At 43.7% G+C, this 17,579-nt stretch overlaps 1 non-coding gene across 1 annotated transcript; it reads right to left on the bottom strand.

The window, feature by feature from the left end:
* Window positions 1–16,921: 16,921 nt before the first annotated feature.
* TRNAV-CAC (transfer RNA valine (anticodon CAC)) lies at window positions 16,922–16,995 on the bottom strand. Its single transcript has one exon. It is a non-coding gene; the product is annotated as a tRNA-Val (tRNA).
* Window positions 16,996–17,579: the final 584 nt, after the last annotated feature.

Here is a 17,579-nt window from a genome sequence, read left to right as displayed (position 1 = left end):
TCCGCAAGAGCATCACGTACTTTTACGTAATCAGAGCGAAGCTCTTGGGAGGCAGCAAAGAAGGCCGACCCAGCAAACATATGATCGTTGAGCAGGTCGTCGCGAGCGCGGTCCTCCTGGAACCTCCTTTCAGATGGAGGCACAGCATGAGCCCAGAATTCCGCACACACACCCATGGACTGAAATGTGCTATCTTCAGTAATATTCCATCTCGGGCGGTAAATGTGATCGGTTTCCTGCAAAAAGCAAAGTAATTATCTAAGTTATCAAAACATTAAGATGGAAGTCCGCGCAGCGGAGCAAAAAAGAAACTATACCTGCGGGGATGAAGCAGAAAAGTCAGCGGCAGCCCCACGAGAAGGCTCCGCCGCGAAGCCTCGTTGCGCTGCAGGACTGGCGCGACCACGGTCGGAGTCTTCAACACCAAACTCCTCATCCTCCTCGGAAACAGGCCTTTTCTCCTGCGACCTGGAGCCAAAATCGGTCTCGCGAGGAGGGCTGTGCGCAGGAGGAGGTGAGGGAGGTCTCGACGCCGCCAGGTCGGCGCGCAAAACGGCCTCCTGCTCCTTAGTAATCCCGATGAGGGGAGATTCATCGCTTGCAGGAGCAGGAGCAGAGCCAACGGCGCTGGCACCGGCGCCAGGAGTGCCGCCAGCAGCTTGTGCGCCAGCTACGGCTTCTATGAAAAAATCAAGAAAAACAAATGGTTCAGGACTTGATCTAAAAGAAAGTCAAAAAATAAGAGCGCAATACGTACCTTGGCGCAACTCCGTTCGCGAAGCAAACATCGCCATGAAGTCCATTCTACCCTTCTTTGAGGGTAAAACAGGGGACTTCGAAGCGACCTCCGGCGCAGCCTCGGCATCTTGTTGCGCTGTCGCCGGCTCTACAAACATTTGAGTGAGCAAAGATTCATTAGTAATTCTATCAGAATCGCGCTCATAGAGACAAAGGATAAGCAAACTATACCTGTCGAAGGCGCAACACCGCTTCCCTTTTCCGCCGCGCGAAGGGAGGAGGTAGTGGCACCATACCTCAGGTGGACAGGAGGTCTGCCCACTTTTTGAGGCAGGGAAGACAGGGAAACCTTGGTGGTAAACTCCTGGGTTTTCCCAAATCCCCCCGCCTGAGTAGGAGGATCCTGAACAACAGGGGCAACATCTTTCTTCTGTTTCTTACTGGCCCCTGCGCCAGTTTTCCCCTTAGCTTTACGCTTTAGTTGGGGCGCCTCCTCCTCCTCCTCTTCCGCGAGCTCCAGCTCGTAGTTTTCGAGCGCATCTACAATACATGCAACAGAAGTGTTAGCAAAATTTGGCATTATAAAGGAAAAAGCATAAGTACAAAGGATTACCAGGCGCATCGCTGTCGAAGACAAATCCCAGATCAACAGGGATGAACATGTCATCAAAGCGATTGGGGAAACCAACCTCCCCAGCGCCGAGCGCGACGGAGCCACCCTCCATATGCTCATCATATGCGGCGTGGATATACTCCTTGGTGACTGCACAAAACAAGTCAAATGATATCAGCAAAAAGAATTATATTCGCGCAGAAGTAAAGCAGTGAGATAAACTTACGCAGCCCGTCGACTTGGATAACGGGCTCGGTCGCGCTGTCCGCCCACCTCCTGCTCATACCCACCCCCACCAGCGCCTCCTCACAAATTTTCTTGGCGGGGGATGGTTCAGCAGTCAACTTCTTCACCCAGGCGCCAGTTGGGTTCTTGACGACACCCACATCCGCAGGCGCAGAAGAGATCGCGCGCATGGTCATACGGATGGGGATCACACCAGCCCTGATGTAAAAATACCTCTCAGACCAGTCATGAAGGCTCTTGAATGAAACAGTGGAGCACTTCACCTTCTGACTGCGAGGAATAAAAGAGAACCAAGAGTCTTGGATCTTGGGCTTGTAAAAAAATTGAAAGCGCCGAGGGGTGGGCTCCTCGCGCTGAGATTTGCACATGAACTCAAAATGAGTCATGCGCACAAGTCCAAACGGATGGACTTGGGATATATGAATCCCATAGAACCTAAGCACCGCACCTACAAACCTTGTCATCGGGAGACGAAGGTTGCAGTGGGTGAAAAAATGACAGTACAAGGATATATAGCCGGCAGGCGGGTCCGCCGCCGTTTGCCCGGCCACAGGCAACATGCAGCCAAACAGAGGGGGAAAACCCTGAGAGGCGATGAGGTTGTCAAGATCGGCCTGCCTCAATTTGCAGGGGATTTCATTCCACCTCTTCACCGCCTTGGTCCTCCCTACCTCCTCGGATGAGACCTCAGCAGCCTTCTTCCCCTTGCCGGTCTTCTTCAATGTAGACATTACTAACGATTTTCTACGGCAATGGATGGGGGAGATTGTGTGGTCTGAACTATCAGACATACAAGTATAAAAACGAACGGAGGATGCTTCTGAAGAACAGAAACCTAGAAGCAGAAGATGGTAATCGGAATAGAATGAAAGAAAGAAAAAGAGCTATGAATATTAAACAAGAAGATGAAGGATAAAAAAAAACTCTAAGGGCTGGCTTTTATAGGCCCAGGAGAGAGAAATTTTGGTGCTGAACGGACTTCACGCGCCCCCACTCGCAGGTCTAAGCCAATGCGAGCGCGACACGTGTCCCTGACACTGTGTGAGGGGACATGAAAGGAAACTATACGGCTGCTGCCAGAGTTCACGCGCCACCACTCGCAGGAACGGACCAACGCGAGCGCGACACGTGTCCCTGACAGCATGTGAGGGGACACGAAAGGCAACTGTAGCACCTCGAGCACACGAAAGGCCTGACACGTCTCCATCACTGGCCCACGTCAGCAACAACCAACCACGTACAGGGACGATTCGTTTGCAACCAAAAGGATGGAATTTCGCGCAACGGTGAATAATAAGAAGAAAAAGACAAGCCCCTACTAAAAAAACAAACTGTTAAGTCTAATATCTATCTTGCCTCGCTCGCGCGAGACAAGACACACATTAGACTGGGGGGGCTTGAAGAGGTATGTACCCGCCTCAACACCGAGCAAGGCGGGTCAACCCACAAGATATAGACAAGAGGCTTGAAATCAAGACATTACGAAGTCACAAAGCCAAAACCTATGCGCATGGCGCATATCACATATGCTCATGCATCGCATGCTCAGGCATCATATGCCCAGGCACCACACATGCTCAGGCATCATATGCCCAGGCACCACACATGCTCAGGCATCATATGCCCAGGCACGCATATGCTCGCGCATCACATATGCTCACGCATATCACATATGCGCGTGGCGCATCAGCGCGCGGCGCATATCACATGCTCGTGCATATCACATCTGCGCATGAAACATCTGCGCGTGAGAATAAAGAGAAGACCTCGCGCATCCTCAGGATTGGCGCATATCATACATGCACAGAATCAACCTCGCCCTTATCCAAATCAGGATTAGGGCAACCTTGATTGTGCACGTCAGACAACCTTCCAGAAGGTATCTTTTTAAGGAATAAGAATATGCTGATGCTGACAGCTGCCAAATGAAAAGGTGGACAACTCAGCATAACCCATGTGCTACCACGTGATTATAACCAATGAGAAGGCACCAGGTGTCCCAGAGGACACGTGGCGCAGAGCAATTGGAGGAGGCCAACAAGGCTGAGCCCAATCAGTGGAAACCCTAGCACTATAAATACAGCATCAACTCCATAAGGAGAGACATTCATTCACATTCAATCATATTCAATTACATTCAATCACAGACAGTTACAGCCAGTAACATACACAATCATCAGATAACATCCAATCACAGAGTATTCAATCATCAAGCAATACTCTCCAGATTTCCTTACTCTGATATTATTATCTTCTCCCACAAATACTTATTCTCACACCGGAGGGTTACCCCAAAGAGGACCCCTCTGTCCCTTTCTGAGGGGTAAGTTGACGGTGCTGTTCATTTTGTAGGTGGAAGAACACAGATCCAAGAAAACCATCGGTGAAATAGTATAATCACACCCGAGGAAAGTAGATCGTCTACCAGTGAGTCGATCCACGCTTCTTCAGAAGTTAATTCTGAAACGAGTTTGAAAGAAAGTTGGAGAACTAAAGATGCAGATTTAAATTTTAACAAATTGGTTGATTTATTTAGTAAGGTGTGGATTCGTTTAAATATTAAAAATTATCCAGTATATTTATCTGATTTGCAAGTTAAGTTATTTGAGTCCTAATATAATTAGTTTTGTTAGGTTATTTTCTCTTGTACACACACCTTCTCTAAAACCCTCGTGAGTGTATAAATAATAAATTTTTTTGTTGTGTTGATTGAATGTTCTTGTTACAAATTCTCTTCATATTCTTGGGCTGGGGCCAAACATTTGGGTCTTAGGTATGTATGTGTGTTCATATCATAATATTTATATGTATGACCATGATAGATCATAAGTTGGGGACAAAAGAACAAAAAAAGCAAACAAGATTCACTGGAGTTTTTAAAACTTTTAAGAGTTTCTCTTTGGAAAAAAGGCAAAAATTTTGGGAGAAGAATAGGGGCCCCTTTGTATGGTTTAAGAAGAGACATATCTTTCATTATTTCACCACAATGCCCTTCCAATAAACAAAATCCTTTGATCTTTGCATGCTCTATAGTTTTACAAGTAGGGACTTTTTAGGGCATTCACACACATCTCTTCATAAAACAACACAAGTTTAATGTATTGTTAGGTATATGTTAATAGTTTGCTCTTGTATAGATGAGAATTTCTATTCTAAAAATAACAAAATCCGTTGATATTCTCACCCGATTCGTAATCAAGGCTTGTTAATCATGGGAGTAAAAAATAAACGACAACGAGATCAAAGGAAAATCTTGATGGCTTTTCTGTGATGGGTATCTTTCTTGATTTATCAGAAAGATGAATATTATAAAGATTGTCGATCACACACATAGTACTAATAATTGCGACAAATAGAATGCATGACACAGAGTAACACTTATATATCATATGATAGGCAAAATCAACATTCATATAAAAAAGTGTATCCTACAAAGTTGTATTTCATAGCCTAATACTAAATGCTAGCTAGATAGACCCTTAGAAAATTATACTTTAGCCTAAAACAACACATAACCTAATTTTATTAAATGTTCAGTAGACCCTTTATTAACCTAATTTTATTTGTTTAATCATGAAAACACAAAGATCTTGTGTAATTTGTCAACTAGCTAATTCTAAAGCAAAATTTATAAGAGAAATGGACTATAATTACACATAGGTTAAAGTCAAAAGTCTAATTTTTTCTTAGCTTTCATTATATGAGAATCTATGGAAGATACAGGAGCATGTGACTAAAGATTTAAGTCTTTGCATATTTGGAAAATTTATCTTTTTTTAATTTTGGCATGCATTTTCCGTTTATTTCATGCAATTATATTAACACAATAAAGATGATAAAGATGGATTGTGATTATAACAAGATTCTTAAAGATTATATGGATTACCAAAGTATAAGATAGGATTTCATGTTCTTGTGTTGATGCCATCAAATCATTGTCAAAATGTTAGGTTGGTGATATAATAGATGACAGAAAAGACTAAATAACTAGACCAAGATAAACCTAAGTAACTCATATTCAAAGTTTTTCTATAACCAAGTTTTGTGGTTCGGTTATCACTATGTATTAAAGATGAGCATTTTCGGTACCGGTATCGATTTGGTACTTTCGGTATCGAATCGGTACCAAGTTTTTAGTTTCGGTATTAGTACGGTACAGGTATTTCTTGAATTTTGCATGAAAAAATGGTACCAAATATTTCTAATTTTCGGGATCGGGATTTTCAGGATTGGTATCGGTCGATATCAGTATCATTCCGAGCTCAGCCCTACTGTGTATACGAAATTGTGATAACTGAACCGGATCAAAACCCAACCCATATTACTTTATTATTGTAATATATGTGGTACTAATTTAAACATTTTATTATTTTGTAATTTAATAAATAGCAATTGTCAATTTAAGTTACAGAACATGTTAATTAAATACAAATAAATATACTTTAGAGTATGCGTAATGGGGCTAGGAGTTGGAACTTTTGGGGCGACAAATTTGATGAACACCATAATATAGGGGCGAAATGTGTGTGTGAGTGATATATATATATATATATATATATATATATGTATATATATATAGCTATAACACCAGTACACCCTTATAACAAAATCCTTCATTTGCTGACTAGACGTCACAAGGCGCAAGTTATCCCATTTTATAGCCCTTCCACCACACATTGTCTTTGTTAGTGGGCTAACAAAGGTATGGTTGAACAGGAGGTGACAAATGTCCATACTTAAAAATAATAAAAAATAAAAAAACTTGACACTCTCGTGAATGGAAAACCTCCATGACCTCCCATTAAAATGGTGATGACCATACTCTATATTAGAAGGTATGGATAACGTAAAAACATATTATGCTAGAAACTTTGTAAAAAAATTAAAAAGAAATAATTTACCACTCTCTCATGTCTTCATCTCTCTTATAAACTATCAAGCTCTGAATTTTTTTTACTATTACGCCCAAAACATAACTAGGTTAATTAACTAGAACGGCCTAAATCGACCGATTAAAATCGAACTGGCGAGAAAAACAAAAGCATCTGGTTACAAAACCAATTGGTCATAGTTAACCGTAGAGGTGGCACGAAAAACCTGAATCCGGAACCGGACCTTAAAAAACATGTAACTGGTTTTTTTATACCCCGGGTTTTTAATACCCGAGCCTGTAATCGACCCTACCCGTAGTGTACGGATAGGGTAAGCATTTTAGTACTAAAACCCGTACCTGAACCAGACCCGATTTGTACCCGGTAATACCCGAAAACCCGAACCGGTTCCATACCCAAAACCGGGTTTTTCCAATACCCGAAACCAGGTTTTTCAAATACCCGAAAAATAACCGGAAAATACCCAAAAATACCCCTAAAAAATGCAACCCCTAAAAAATTCCAATCTATACCCGAAAAAACCCGTAAATTTAGTTTTTCAATACCCGACCAGAACTCGATACATAAGGTATGGTTTTTAAAGACAACTGACCCGAACCTGACCCAAGTATTACTAATACCCAATTATACTCGAACCCGATTCCATACCCGAACCAAGGTTTTTCTAATGCCCGATCTGTGCACATCTAGTTAACCGTATCGAACCAAACTAATAATAGTTATTAACAATCTATAAGATCTTTCAAATATTTTATGGGCCATGGGTCACAAATATAGCAAAGGGAGAAAGTAGAGGTGCACAAATTGGGCTTTTTAAATACCCAGGTTCGGGTATAGAACCGGGTTCGGGTATGATCGGGTACGAGTATGACCGGGTATTGGTAATAATCGGGTCGGGTTTGGGTCGGGTATTGTCTCTAAAAACCATGCCCTATGCATCGGGTTCGGGTAGGGTATAGAACCGGGTATTCTAAAACCGGGTATTTGAATACCCTATTATCGGGTATTGAAAAACCCATATTTACGGGTTTTTTTCGGGTTTTTTTCCGGTATTTTTTTGGTATAGATTGGATTTTTTTAAAAGTTTACACTTTTAGGGGTATTTTTCGGATTTTTAAGGTATTTTTCGGGTATACATCGGGTATTTGAAATACCCGGTTTCGGGTATTGGAAAACCCCGATTCCGGGTTCGGGTATTACCGGGTACAAATTGGGTTTTCGGGTATTACCGGGTACAAATCGGGTCCGGTATGGGTTCGGGTTTTAGTGCCAAAATGCATACCCTATCCGTACCCTACGGGTATGGTCGGGTACGGGTTCGGGTATTAGAAACCCGGGTATTAAAAAACCGGTTCCGGGTTTTTATTTCGGGTCCGGTTTCAGGTTCGGGTTTTTTTGTGCACCTCTAATCATATGAACATTGACTATATATATTACGTTTTGAAATTTTGGTTTTCATGTTTTGAGCATTTTGGTATTTGAACTTTTGGTTCTTTACTTTGAAATTTTGTTATTCAAGTTTTGGGATTACATATGAATCTTGACTTTCTAAAACTTTTGATACTAATTAGATTATATTAAATGTTATATAACAACTTTTGTTTATTTTACACGAAGAATAGCTTTTTTATTTTTCTAATAATATATCCTAACTTTTTTTTTAGTTCAAGTGCGTTTTTTTTTCTTAGGCCTTCACATTTTTTGCGACTTGCGCCTAGGCTCTAGGCAAGGCCTATGCACCGCACCATGATTGCGTCTAGCGCCTTTGATAACTATGTCACCACTCAACCCAAGATACGTTCCAACCATGTTTAAACTGAACGAACCGACACAATGTTTAGATAGCACGTTGTTAAACCACACCGTTAAACACTGTTACACACAAGTTAAGTGGCCTCTGGCTCGTAATGAAACATTACACACCCAATACTCCAATAGTAATTATTTTGGACTTAGACCCAACATAAGCATAATAAAATAAAACTAAACCGGCCCAAATTGGTTGGTTTGATTAGAAAATGTTACATTAATATTATATGATATGATCATTTGAAGAAACACTAAATGGCCCCAGCAGATTAAGGTTAATCTTAGGGTCAAGTAGTTGTTTCTCACGAGGGTTAGGTCCAGCAAAGATGGTTATTCTTCTCGACCTGCAAAACAGACACCGTGAGCTCGTCACTGAGAAGGGGGGGGGGTTCCTCCTTGTGACCACCCTCCGGCGTGAGAATCAGACAAGATTGCTCTGAATATAAGTGTATATAGAGAGAAATAGCTAGAGAGAAGATAAGATGATCATACTGTTCCAAGGTGTTGGAGTATTTATAGCCGAAGGTAGGTTTTCAAGCAGGTACGGCCAGCTGTATAATATTCCTTTTCCACCAGCAACGGGCTATGTTCGTGCCACGATGGGAGTTGGTGGGTAGGCAGCGGCTGATAGTGACATTTTGTACTGGAGCGTGCTGCTCCTCGTACTATTGTCGGTGAGCTGTCACCCTGTGATTGGTTCATGGGTTGCTTTTGCCAGATCTTGTCTATTTGTCCATACCTTGGTAGGTATAGTACAAAAGATCTTCTAGAAGCGTACGGACAGGCTCTTTTGGGCAGGAATATTCCCGCCCTGCTCATTCATTCTTCAGGTGACATTACTGAAGTATAAGAGTTAGTGCCTTATGCGTGTAGCCTTACTGTTAGTGCGGGTAGCCCTCCTTCTTGGCTTGTATCTGCAGCTGCGGGAACAGGCAGGGTACTTTACCAAGGGAGGCTTTCCTGCGGGAACAGCTGGCTTACTGTGTGTAAGGTCTTCATCTCTCTGAGCATGGTGGGTCCTGCAGATCCAGTTGGTCTTTGCGCAGACGTCCCTCTTCAAGGTGAGTCTTGCGGGTCCAACATGGCTTTGCTGGGACCTACCTCTTCAAGTCCCCCCAGTCCATTGTTCTTCTCATGAATGGTTAATGAGGGGAACTTTTGGACTTTAAGCAAGGGGTTTTGAAAAGGGTTTTTCGTTTTTTAAGGTTTTCCGTGGGGATTCTTCCCGCAGTTTTCCTAATGTCACTTGCAGAAATTCCCGACTTTTCTGCCTGATCTTTGGGTATGATGCGGGTAGGTGTGTAACCTCCTCGCAAGTCGGGGCATTGAGTTTCACTTGTGTAGATTCTCCACGAGGTTTTCATAGTTTGACATAGTGATCAGTTATGTTAAACAACCAATTCCACCTTGAAGCTTCAAACAATCTAGTTCTCAACGTTCCCGCCATGCGGGGGTGCTATTTCTCTTTCCGCAAGCATGGCCCATAAGATCCTTCTTGGTTTCAATTCCCTGCAGGTGCTAAGTATGTGAAGGGTTTCGCCTTGACACTGTACCCGCACTTGTCTTACGGTTTCTTGTTTTCCAAGGTAAGGGGGGTATATTCCCTCTTATTTTTGAATCTTTTTGAATCTTTTTGGAATTCGGAGAGTTGGTGAAAGGATAAGGACAGTCCAAACGGTTGAAATGACGTTGGCGTCTTCTGACGGTTTCAGGACGTGCAGGAAGTTATGACGACATGACAGCATGTGGTCAATCAGGACGCTTTTCCAGGCGCGTGGGCGCGAGTTTCATGTCACGCGCCATTCCGACACCTGTTGCCAGCTTGCTTTATCCAAACGTGTCGCCGTTTCATTGCACCTGCCCTCTCTCTCTCCTCCGAATTAAATTCATCGCATTCATTGCGATGAGTATATAAGGGGGGAGAGGGTGTATCTCATCCCATACCTTCACTTCACTCTTTTTTTCCTTTTAAGCGATTTCCGGCGAATACTCATCTTTTCCGGCGAGCATTCTCCTGAAACCGCTTTCTTTAACATTTAAAAAATGTCTTCTTCTACTCATGATCCTGAGGTTAACGTCGAGGAGTCTGACGTTTACCTCGAGAACCCGATGTCTACGTCCGATAAGGACGATAAGAGTATTGCTGGCGAGTGCCAGTGTACTCTTTCTATCGATGTATACCATTACATCGTCAAGAAGTTTTTGCTGGAGCCGTATGAGCCAGAGTTTCCGGAGCCCAACCAGACGGTGTACGATGCCCCTAAGGGCAAGATAGGGGTTTACGCTTCGTTCTTCCTATATGGGAATCTAAGATTCCCATTAACAAAGTTCGTGTACCGTGTTCTGGAGAAACACGGTGTTCATTTGACGGAGGTGCACCCAATGGCGATTGCTAAAGTTCGCCATTTCGAATGGGTGTGCCGTATTTTGGACATCGAGCCCCGCGTCAACCGTCTGATGACCTTCTACACCTGGAGGTGCATCCAGGGCTGGTATACCCTTGTTACTCGGATCAAGGGGTTAAAGATCTGCGCTACTGAGCGTAGTCTTCGTTCTTGGAAGCGGGAGTTTTTCTACCTCTCCGCTCGCGTCGTCCCCATCGCGATGACGTTCAAGAATGGGAGGGCACTCCCTAACCTTCACGCCTCCAATTACCAGCAGACGGAATGGTTCGCCAAGATCTCCTAGATCCAGACTCTGGTTTATCGCTTCGCGGAGTCTGGGATGGTGATGCTTGGGATGAGCCACGTGTGGAAGGATGCCGGGTCTGGGACGCCGCAAATACCCATCGTCCTTGAATACGGTTTGAACTATATTCCTTACGGTATGCTCCGTCTTTTGTGTTGGTTTAGGATTTTCTTCTAACATTATCTTTTTTATTTCAGAGGGGAACGACTTACAGTCGCTCTTGCATCCGCGGGAGACTGGTGGTCCCGCACGGTTGGGTACTCGTGATCTCGATGAGAACAAGTTGCCCATTTTGGAGCAGACGGCGGATAGATTCGTAGAGGTCTACCCGCCGGGCCACGAAATTTTAAGCGCCACTCGGCCAGGTAAGGAGTTCTTTAACCCTCGTCCTCTCCATGCTCAAACTTCTGCTGGAATTCCTCTGATTTTGTCATCTTCTGATGAGGGATCCGCAGATGGGCCTTTCTTTGTGAGGAAGAAGAAGGCTGCTGGCGTAAAGGGCAAGGCGAAGGTTGCTTCCGTCGTCGACCTGGGGATTCAGTCTGATTCCGAGACTGAAAGTGAGGAGGCGGCGGGGAACCTTGGTGGTGGTGACGAGACCATTGTCTCAGAGGTTGAGACAACGGCTGTCACTTCCGAGCCACCAAGCGCTGCGAAGGTGACTGGCGCGAAGAGGCCAGTTTCATCGGGTCTATCTCCGCCTGTCAGGTCTTTCAGGATCAAGAAAGCCAGTAAGTATATTTTTTGTGTACCTTTTCCGCATTTCCTTCCGCCTTTGTTTTTAATATCTTTTGTTTTTCTTCATACAGGAGTGGACTTATCCGCTTTCGAGAGCGGTGCGGGAGGAAGCGGTTCAGGAACCACGACGATAGGTTTGGTCAACCTATCCGAGGTGATGACCCAGGCGACTGCGCCTGTTTCTGGTGCTGGTTCAGTTGTTCATACTTTTGAAGCAACTGTTCCAGTTATGATGTCATCTCCGCCGGCCGTCAGTGCCATCTTTACTACATCCTTCACCTGACCGGCGGTGACTTTTTCCGCGAGCTCATCTGCGGCGGCTACCACGGTTATGAGTTCATCTCAAATGAGTTCATCTCCGATGGTCTCTACCTCAATGGCTTCTGCATTGTCACATTCGGCGTCAGCGACTACCTCTGTTGGGGCCAGTTCTTCAGGTATGTTTAGAGTTGGGATCTCTAGACTTACCTCTGTTGATGAGGGAGTCCAACCTTTGCCTCCTTCCCATCTCCTTTACCTCTTGGATGGATATCCTTTAGGTTCAGGTGATGGGTTTAGCGGCTATCGGCCAGTTATCGACCCTACAGGTGCGTGGGGTTACTTTGGCCTGTTATTCCTCCTGATTCATTTTTTCTTAACTGTTTTTTGTTGCAGTTTCAGATTCCAATGAGGTCTATGCGCCAAGGTGGAATATCCGCCGAGGCACGACTCTCAGGACGGCTGCAGACTACGTCGACTGGGCGCGCCATGCCGCTCCAAGCGGTGCACTGGGGGAGGCTATGGCTAGCTATCAGGAGGGCAGGTTGTCCAACGAGCTTCGAATTCTACTCGCCCGGATGCAGCCGCGTGTCGAGTTACTTTGTCGTGAAAACGACAAGTTAAAGACTGCGCGTAGCCTGGAGGTGGCTCAGGTGCGATCGCTGCGGGAGGAGAACAAGAAGCTTGCCGCCACCGCTGCTGAAAAAGAAAAGGCCTTCAAGGACCTTGAGGCCGAGATCCAAGCCAGGCATGAGGCCCGTTCCAAGGCTACTCAAGCTGTTAACGAACAGCTTAGGTTAGCCAAGGAAACTGCGCGTAATGCGACCGAAAGGGCCACCAAAGCTGAAGCCGTTGCTGAGCCTCTGCGCGCTGAGAATGAAGAGCTTAAAGCCAAACTGGAGAAGCTTCAGCAGGCTCATGAGGCTTTGGCTTTAGAGGATGCCAAGAAGCTACAGGAGCTCTTGGATCAGAGGGATGTGCTTGATCGCACTGAGCGCAAGCTTAAACGCGTTGAAGAGGCTGCTGCCAAGGACGTGTTGCTTGCCAACCTCAACAAGAATGAAGCCGAACGCGCCCGCGATCAATCTCAAGCTACCCTTCAAGAAGCTCTATCCAATAAGGATTGGCTTCTACGAGAAGTGTTGCCGCAGGTACGCATAGCTCCATAATTTCTTTGCTTTGCGCTTTTCTTTATACTTAGAAAAGTTTTTTTATATATATATATATTTTTTGTGTAAGTTGTGCATCGGATATTCGCGAACACATCCTATGATGATGCCATGAGCGCAGCCCTCAACGCTTCTCATGAGGATGGGGAGAAGGCTGGTTTCTTGCTTGGTCTAGGATTTGCAGAGAAAGGCATCCCGCCTTCCAAATTTCCTTTACACGATGTTAACACTGAAGCTGCCTATGACCAAGCTGTGAACCAGTATGCTGCCTTCTCGCATCCGGTTGTGGAGAAGGTTAATGAAGTTGCTGCTGCTGATGACGGGCTAGCTGTTCTCAAAGCTTTCCTTGAAACGCCGCAGCCGACTGATGGTGCGGGTTCAAGTGGGTTTGGAGGAAGTGGTCCCGAAGCTTGAATCTTGAGATTCCTTCCAACCGTTAGGATAGATTTGTATTTTTTGTAGGCGAGTAGATAGCCATTTTGTAATGTTTGAACAGCTTTTAATGTGAATATAAATGTTTTGTTAACGCCTTGCCTTGTAAACATTATATGATTTGCTCATGCATATTTTAGTTTAACTTAGCCATTTTCTAAGTGTTTTGAATAAGTTAACCTTTCGACGCGTGTCAGATAATAGGTTAATGTTCTGTTTCCTCTATCATGATTGTGCGGGTAGGACCGTTACTTTCACTTAGTAGGATGACCAAACTTTATCTATATCTGACCTGCGTGAAGGTTTTCCTCATCTTCCCCTTAGAAATATTTACTGTTTTTGTGTTTATGCGGGTTGTGCCGCTTTCCACACGCAACGACTTACTTCCTCCCTCACTTATTTATGCGGTGAAAACCGGCATATCAGTGTGGTCAGTTCATAATTATAAAGGTAAGGCTATCAACATCAATGTGATAAGGATAATCATTTCCATTAGAAGTGGCTCTAGGCCTTTTCTTTACAAGTTTGGAATTGATCTATATGTAACATCTGCGTAATTGAGCTCCATTCCATGTTCTTGGGATGGGGGTGCCATCGAGCCTTTCGAGCCGGTATGCGCCCTTTCTCAGAACTTTTTTAATAATGTTTGGCCCTTCCCAGACCGGGGCCAGCTTTCCTGGGCGCTCCTGGTTCGAAGCCTCGTTGTTACGCAGTATGTAGTCTCCGACATTGAAGTTGCAGAGTTTTACCCGCGTGTTGTAATACTTTTGCATTTGTCGCTTGTAATTCTCTTCACGCGCTGCGGCTAAGTCTCTGCGCTCTTCGGTTAGCATAAGGTCTAACCGTCTTTCCGCATCATTGTCTTCTGGCTGAGTTATGACTCTTGGTGAGGGTAGACCAATCTCGATTGGGACCATGGCTTCAGTGCCATAGGTGAGGCTGAACGGGGTTTCGCCCGTGCTTGCTTTTTTCAGGGTTCTGTTTGCCCAAAGGACATGTGGAACTTCGTCCACCCAACCGGATCTGTGCTCCAAGAGTCTTTTCTTTATGCCGTCGACGATGCTCTTGTTTGCTCTTTCCACCTCACCATTACCCTGCGGGTGTGCCACTGAGGTAAAGGTGTGAGTGATTTGAAGCTCTTTCAGCCACTTTTGTAGCTTTTGGTCAGCAAAGTTGGTGCCGTTATCGCTTACCAAATTCTGTGGAAGTCCAAAACGACAAATAATAAATTCCCAAATAAATTTTTTGATATGTTTTGCGGTTGTTTGGGCTAGGGGTTTTGCTTCTATCCACTTGGTGAAGTAGTCGATGGCTACCACTAGGAACTGAACGTTCCCTGCTGCTGTAGGAAATGGGCCTGTCACATCGATGGCCCACTTCTGGAATGGCCATGAAGAAGTGACTGGAACAAGTTCGTTCTTCGGGCGATGCGTGTTGGGTGCGTAAAGCTGGCAGGACCTACATTTTCTGATGTAGGCCAGCGCATCCGTGTGCATCCCCGGCCAAAAGTATCCCGCGTTGTTTAGCTTAGCTACAACTGCGCGTGGACCTGCGTGTATTCCACAGATGCCTTCGTGTATTTCCTTTAGGAGGTAGTCGGCATCTTAGTCGTCAACGCATCTGAGTAGTGGACCAAGAAAATTAAGCCTGTAAAGTATGTCATCAACAAGTTGATAGTTCAGTGATTTATAGCGTATCTTTCTTGCATGTGTCTTTGACTCTGGTAGTACACCCGCTGCGAGGTAATTTATGATTGGTGTCATCCATGTTTCTGTGCCGGTTTGGATGACACAAATTTTCTTGTGCGGGACTGATTGTGCTTCAAGAAGTTCAACGCGGATGTCCTTTCCCAAGTGGGTGAAGGCTAACGATGCAAGCTTGCTTAACGCATCCGCAGATTTGTTTTCGCTTCGCTTGATGTGCACAACTTTGCAATCGTTAAAATCGCGCATAAGGGTTTTTGCTTGTGCGAGGTACAGGGCCATTGTGTCGTTCACGGCCGTGTACGTCCCGTTTATCTGGTTGGCTACTAGCATGGAATCCACGTGGGCTTCCAAGTTTTTCACTCCCATCTTACGCGCAATTCTTAATCCGGCCAAGAATGCTTCGTACTCCACTTCGTTATTCGTACTTGGGAAATCCAGCCGAATAGCGTAAGTGTATTCTTGGCCTGCTGGGTTAGTTAGTTTCAACCCTGCGCCTGAACCTTCATTGTTGGCTGCTCCATCAGTATAGAGTCGCCAGACATCGTTAATGTCTTGTGCTGGAGAGGGTTGAGCCTCTTCCTGACACTCTTTTTCCCGCGATGCGGGGACTTCCGCAATAAAGTCGGCCAAGACCTGGCCTTTTATGGCTGGTCTTGGCTTGTTCTTGATCTTTCATCACTACCAATAAAGGTGTCGTCAACTTCAAAAGCGACTGTCTACAAACTAGAAGTGCATATATAAAGACCATATATATGGACTGGGCTTGTAATAACTTTGTGTGGTGAATCTGAATCTCTATCAACCCATATATAAAGACCATATAAGACCATTTTATTCTTATATATACTCATTCTTTCAATAGAAATGGGCTTAAAAGGAATGCAATATAAATTTTTAAACAATTTAGATACATCAACTAGTGTAGGTATAGCAACTATGAGTTTTGGATTACCGGTGTTATCTGTGATAAGACTGAAACCAATTGCTACTGGACCCTAGTGACTTGCCGAGCTGGGATGATGCACATTAGGTCCCTCCAAATCGGCCTTCACGATCTCCACTACGTTGGTCAAAGAGGGGACCAAAAAGATATTCCGACAACGACGTCTGGCTCAATAACATGCCATACGTTCGGCTATAAATAAAGAAACACCTCCAACATGTAAAGACACCGATCTCGCGGCTCTCATTCATACTACTCGTTACTCATATAAATATATAACTTACCATATGATTCTAACGTCGGAGTGTGGTTACAAGAAACCTTTCTGTAACAAGACTAATGACGTTGTTAATTTTGTAGAAACAAACTCGACTAAACTTTATACAAATGTGTTATAAACTATATACAAACACAAACACAAAACTATATACAAATGAACTACAAGCACACTACAGTTAAATCAATCAACCAAAAATTTTGTTTATTAAAAAGAAACCTTACTAAACTATATTCTAATGTAGCTACGAAACATAAATGATTAGGGACAAACAGTTAAGATAAACACAACACAATCAACAATCAACCAAACAATTTTTTCTTAATTCTTTTTTTATAGAATAAAAAAAGTACAGTACTAAACTTTAATCTAATTTATTGATACAATAGTACAAAAAAGCAAAAATATAATGTGTCTGAGCCCGGGTTTGAACCGGGGACCTCTAGTGTGTGAGACTAGCGTGATAACCGACTACACCACCCAGACAATTTGTTCATCTTTCAATATACATATTATAAATTCGGTTTCTTATGTCTATATTATTAAGGTTTATGGATTTTCTTACAAACTTGTTTGAGCTTCTATTGGGTTTGCCCAACACCATTCATCCGTAGTGCCAACGCAATACAAAGTCGCGCTACGAATAACACACTCATGAAAGTGTCATAGACGAACCCACACACTACGAACAACATGTTGATAATGAACATGTCATGGACAAACTTGCACAATACAATGTCCCTCCATTTGTTGCCTCTCGCTCTTGTGATTCTGTTTTTAGCCTCGGTGTAGATGTTTGAATCTAACTGTTTTTGTGTATAGAAATTTAACTGTTAATGATATTATTTAAAAGAATATACATAGCGTTCTTATTATATTAATTATCATTATTGTGATTATTATATAGTTGAATGCACATATCATTTGATACATTATTTTAAGACTAGTTAATTAAAACTATTATTATACTTAGCTTTACAACTTTATAAAAGACACCGAAACTAAAATTAACAAATCAAACTAAAAAAATGAAAATAAAAAGAAGATATAAACAAATCACCATGATGTAC

This window comes from Bidens hawaiensis, unplaced genomic scaffold (assembly GCF_021521415.1).
Source record: "Bidens hawaiensis isolate Kalapana, Puna unplaced genomic scaffold, B.hawaiensis_p1.1 tig00057878_1, whole genome shotgun sequence".
NCBI classification, from domain to species: Eukaryota; Viridiplantae; Streptophyta; class Magnoliopsida; order Asterales; family Asteraceae; genus Bidens; species Bidens hawaiensis.
This window is presented reverse-complemented; position numbering and strand designations above follow the sequence as displayed.